Genomic DNA, 6291 nt, shown 5'->3' on the forward strand with positions numbered 1-6291 from the left:
AGAATCAATGCACAAGAATACAAGCAATATTATACTGAACATATCCTCTACCAAAATCATCAATCATCCTAAGAATTTCACACTGAAGACTCTATCTATACTGCTAGGATCGTTAGATAGGAGGTTTATCTAATTTTCTCTGATACCACTAGATTTGTCACGCCCCGAACCTGGTGCATTGACAAACGGCCGCAGACCCACAAGACGGGGCCCAGTGAACCTGCAAGGCCTCAAAACCTAAACACAGACTAGGAGTTGAAAATAACTGACAAAATACTAAATAAGAGTACAACTGAAGGTTTACAACCAAACCCAAATACAAGGCAAAGGAAATACAGTACGACCTACAAGGAGGTTCTTACACAATAATACAACAAATGCAAAGACAAAAGTCTTAAGGCATAAATCCCAAAGAAGACATCTACTGGAAGTCTTCTAAGATCCCTGGGTCTACTACTCCTGATCTGAAAAGGATTTAAAGTAAATCCATGAGCTCACTAGCCCAGTAAGTAATCCAAAACAAACTGAAAGCAAAAGTTCAGGTCTGAAATTTGCACAAAAAAAATAATGCAATAGCACAAAATAGTGTAAACAAAATCAAAGGTAAAACAATAAATACAATATCCAAAGTATGACTCCAAATTCACTGAAAGTGCCAAAGGTCATTTGTTTACCCTCGGTGACAGACCCGAGCCGAAATAACTGAAATCATTTATTTACCCTCGGTGACCCGAGACTGAATAACAGTGGCCGTTGATTATTTCACGTAAGCGGACACGGTCGCGAAACTGCGAGTCTCATTTTTCCAAAATTACTTGTCGACAAGGTCAGGGTTTAACCCCCAGCAGCGAGGGTTGCATATTGTTCATTTGGAGACCAAAAATTCAGATACAATTCCAAGCCAAGAATACATAATATTCACAAGTATTTTCCAAAAATTCATCTAATAAAATAAAGTAAATAATTAAATAAACAGATAAATAAATAATGTAAAAGGAAATACTCACTTTTCCAAGCCTAAACCTGGTTTTCACTTTGGAGAAATAATAACAACATTTCACAAATATTTTCCCAAAATTCAAGAAAATAAAAGATTTACCAAAAAATAAAAAATAAAAATAAAATAACACAAGTATAAATAATAGTGTAACCAATAAATAATTATTCGACCAATCTCAAGGAAGAAATGCATTAGTACAATAATATACTAAAATTTGTAAAAAATACAAGGTCTAATGTATCTCATCAATTGAAGAAAAATGACCCACCTAAAACCAAAATAGCTAGAAAAATAATTTCAAAGGAAATATTGTCAAAATAAGGATGTTAAAAATTTTAGGAAGGAGATAGGCAAGGACATAAAGGCAAGTGGATATTTAAAGGGATAAATGTATAACCCAAATAATATATAGGTAATTCAAGTTGATGTTAGGTGGACCAAGGATTCAAGCACTTAATAAATCTCAAGTTTTTTTGCTATTGGGAATAAACAAGGTTACAAAAAGGATAATTACTTTGCCAAATATTTGGAAGTAACAAAGGAAATAACATATATAAGTTTTTGGCAAATAATAGCACTATGGTTCCAACTAAGTATAGAAACTTCTCTTCCTCTAAAAAACACAAGACATAAATAGATGGCATTCCCACAATAATTTTTAAAGAATAAATGCAAACAAAAATTTTTAGAAATTTTTACATGAAAAATAAACCAAAACAACAAAAATTTAAATACAAGAGTTTAAAGGGATTACTTACTTGGTGATCCTAAATTCAAAAAGAGATCCAAGATGATGCTCAAGGTGGTCCTAAAATCCAAGGGAAAAACCAACCAAATATACATGAATATTTGGAAGAGTTCAAAGCACAAAAAGTTCATGCTAAGCTAGTCTAAAAATACCCCATTAAAACAACAACAATATGAAAGTGTCTACAAGAAGATCTAACATAATACTAATACTAGTGGTAATAACAATGATGTGGGAAGGGGACATAGAATGATTAAGAGGAACAAGGACAATAGGTGAGAGAGAAACAAGGATGGAAATAAATCTCCTAGCACAAGTAGTAGATCAATGCATGCATGCATGCATGTATGTATATATATATATATATATATATATCTATATTTACACATACTTATGGTTGCAGGACCAACATGTGTGGATATATATATGCTACCAATTTAAAAAGGCTACCAACAAGTCAATGTGCATATAAATATATATACCATAATTGATGCTTAAATAATCAAAGCATGACATGCAACCAGGCCACATCTTGGAGCCTTCTTGTCTTTTTGTTTTTCCATGCAAACAAGTGGGGATGCAAAAGTTTAAGAAGGGGATCAAGTTTACTAGTATTTCTGGTAACATATAAATGGCATAGAAAGTTAAACACAAGGATGCAAGAATATGTAAGGTCCAACACACATGCCAAAACTACAAAACTAAACATTCATTAGGCATGCAAAAACTTGGGTTTTTGGCTTGAGTTTCAAGGAAAATGGTATAAACATATAGATGGTTCCATGAATAAAACTTTATGTAACATGGAAACCAAGAACTAAAGATACTCAAGAGGCACAAGGGTGGGTTTCAACATGCATAAGGAGAGGGTTTTCATGCAAGGATAAGCACCAAAAAATTTTAAACAACAACCCATGCAAACATAAGAAGCAAGCTAACAACCATCATTTAAGAAAGAGAAATTAACTTCCGGACAACATGAGCAACCTACAATAATTACCTCTAGGTTGATGATGAAATGAAGAGCTCCTCCCCAGTTTGATCGTCGCCGCTACAGTGATCCGGTGAGGTGCTTCACTCTTAAGGCTTCAAAGGAGATGAGGAAGAGTTTAGAGGGTGGAAGGAAGCAAGGAAGGGTAGTGATAATGCAAGGGATGAGGAAATAATGCCAGGAGACAAAGATGGGACTGAAATCCTGGAATTTCTCCATGTTTTCCTCCTTTGCAAGCTTTTCAAAACAACCAGCCAAAAAAAAGATTAAGGGGTAAGGTAAGTATGATTAGCAACTAAGGCAAGCTCTAATTAAGGGCGGGGTCCACAAATCTGTTCTAATTTCATCCGTGCATGGGCAGGTAGAAGGGAATCTCTTCCTATTTGAACTTCTAGAATATTATTTGTTTGTATTTCTATGTGGATAATCATATTAATGAAATAAAAGGCCATGACATTATGGACGAGGATGTGGTACTAGTGTATGTAATCAATTGTTTTTGTTGTCTTGCTCTATGCTATGCATGGATCATATGGATTTGCAGTTACGGTTCATTTGGGGATATGATGATTATGCTGAGAGGGAGATGTTCCTGAGATTGCTTTCTCTAAAAAGTTAATGGATGATTCCTCGTGAGGGACAGGAGAGAATATAATTACATTCAAGTCTAATATTTTTTTTTTTCAAAAATTTTCTGTTTTACATCACTATCAAATAATACTCTAAATAATTTATAATTTTGTTTTCAATAAAATGAATAAATCACTGCTTTATTGATAGATGAAGGGAAAAACAACAAATAATTTATAATATCTACAAATTGTATATGTAGCTGTAAATAAGAATATAGGATTTTTGCAAATTTAACAAGCTAGTTGTGGAGGAGTGTATGCACCTTTTATTTTGTCATTACTCTTGTGAAAGATGTATATATTTATGAACTAATATTACTAATAAATACGTTTTAATTTCTGGTGACATTTAAAAAGAATAGTTATTATGAACTAGAAGTAGCTTCATACGGTTACGACTGCTCAAAATAATAATTGGCATGAACAAAAAATAAGAGTATTCAGTGACCACTAATAAAGATATCATTTTTTTATGAATTAGCTTTTTGGTATGCAAAAGCTCATTCTTGCACTTTGTACTCCAAGGAAAAGAAAGATTAAGAGCATCTAAAGTTTTCTTTCTTTCAACAATAAAAGGCATGTGATGAATTAAGGAAAGAAAAAAGACCTCAACAAGAATGAGAGAGAGAGAGAGAGGTAGAGGTGCGTCTGTGAATACTTTCCTTGTGAGAGGTAGGGATGTCATGATGAAGTCACATACAGAGAAAGAGAGAAATATAGCATTAGTCTTTAATTTGGAAGGATTTTTAGATCATTCACTCTCCAGCTCTTGCTAAATAAACATGTGATGAATTATAGACTCAGTCTCTCTCTAACTAGACCTACGCTCGTAAATTCGGGCTCTCGCTAACTGAGGGGTCATTTTGCATTGTATTAAATTTCTGTTTTTAATTTTCAATTTCATGTTTTGGAATCAAAACTAATAAAAACATATTTTCCACATAGTTTTTGTTTTCAAATATTTTGGCAACAATCATCATTGTTGTGATCTTTGTCCTTAGAAGTATCACCATCAGTCAAGTTTTGTTTTAAATCCCTTGGTCTTTGAATCTTATCAGCTAATCCAGTGTACTCTACGTTTTTCATGATAAGAATCTTACTGAAAGCCTTCTTCGACTGATGAAGTTTGAGTTTATAGGACTAAACTCTTTTAAAAGGGGAAGTTTGTGGGCCCCACAAAGAAATTTAATTTTTATTTTAATTTTAAATGTTAATGTTAGGCGGTTACGTTAAACGTTTTATATTCTTTTTTTTTTTTTAGTTTTGAAACCCTAGCCGTCTCTTCGCCTCCTTCCGATTTAGATCACCCTTTTAAAAAAAGGTAAGAGACCTAGTCTCATTTCTTTATCTCCCTTTTTGTGTGTGGTGTCGGCGGCGAGAATTGGTTATTAGTCTCGACTTTGGTAGCTTTGTTAGTGTCTTGAAAATGTTTTTGCATTCATTTGAATTTTAGAATTTGTTTTGTCTATAATTTTGATGGGTTATTACCAAATATAGGACTTTTTGAGAAAACTAAATTGGTGTGCATTCAAAATTTGGTATTTAGACAGGTAAGTATTCTACATATAAATCCTATTATATGTATATAATAAAAATTCTAGTTTTCTAAACTTTTGAAATTTTTGAGAAAAATACTAATTATTTTTATTTATATTTTGATTTTATTATTTATTTATTATTTCCAATTCATATGTAAGTATTTAGATTTAGAAATGAATTGGAATTATTTTATATCTGTGTTCATCGAATTTGTGTATTTTGTTTAGATGGATGTTTGGGCATAACGTATTTTGACATAGCAACTCGTACTCCCCAACTAACTTTGTAATAACCCTGTCACTAGAATTAAACACCGAGGGTAAACATATGACCTATGATATTTTTGCTCGGCTCACTGAGGGTAAATATATGACCTATGACATTTTGTTTTGAAAATAATTATTTTTGGAATATATATGGTTGGCTTTTTGATCAGTTATGTTTTATTGAAAAACTTGACTTCTGAATTTGATTATGATATACTTGTATTTTATTATATTTTGTTTGAGTTTTGAAAGTTTTGAACTTTTATGATCCCGATAGTTTTAGTAGGTATTTACTGGGCTATTAAGCTCATAAATTCCATTGTAAATTGTTTCAAATCAGGAGTACATTGTCACGGATAGCTTAGTGGGAATCGTTGAGCAAGCGCCATTTTAGTACCTATTAAGGATGACTTAGATTTGTATTCAGTTTATTTTGTACTCCAGCACCTTAGTGTTTTGATTAGCTTTTTCTGAAGTTTTAGTTTTTTTGGCTTCCTAATTTCAGTGTGTTTCTTTGTGCAGCTTGTAGAATTGGGTTTTGAGGCCTTGCAGGCTTACTAGGTCTCGACCTTGTAGGGATGCGGCCGTTTGTCGATGCACGGATTCCGGCAAGCTGGGTTTCGGGTATGACAAAAATATGTATATATTTATGAAATAATATTATTAATAAATATGTTTTAATTTCTAGTGACATTTAAAAAGAATAGTTGTTATGAAATAGAAGTAGCTTCATATGGTTAAGATTGTTCAAAATAATAATTGGCATGAACAAAAAATAAGAGTATTCAGTGACCACTAATAAAGATATTATTTTCTGTGAGTTGTTTTTTGGGTAAGTAGAATCTCATTCTTGCACTTTGTACTCATTGGAAAAGAAAGATTAAGAGCGTCTAAAGTTTTCTTTCTTTCAACAACAAAGAGGCATGTGATGTGATAAATGCTTGTGTGATAAGAACGTGAAATGTTCTTTCCTTATGATGAGCATTACTTTTATCAGGTTTAAGCACTAATACTTGTTTATTTGTGTTACTTTCATGCATATAGGTTTGTGAAGCCGAATGTTAAAGAAAGAAGAAAATGTAGATCGTGAACATACTATTTGGAGGAAATCTTGA

The sequence above is a fragment of the Dioscorea cayenensis genome, unplaced genomic scaffold, assembly GCF_009730915.1.
Source record: "Dioscorea cayenensis subsp. rotundata cultivar TDr96_F1 unplaced genomic scaffold, TDr96_F1_v2_PseudoChromosome.rev07_lg8_w22 25.fasta BLBR01000202.1, whole genome shotgun sequence".
NCBI lineage: Eukaryota > Viridiplantae > Streptophyta > Magnoliopsida > Dioscoreales > Dioscoreaceae > Dioscorea > Dioscorea cayenensis.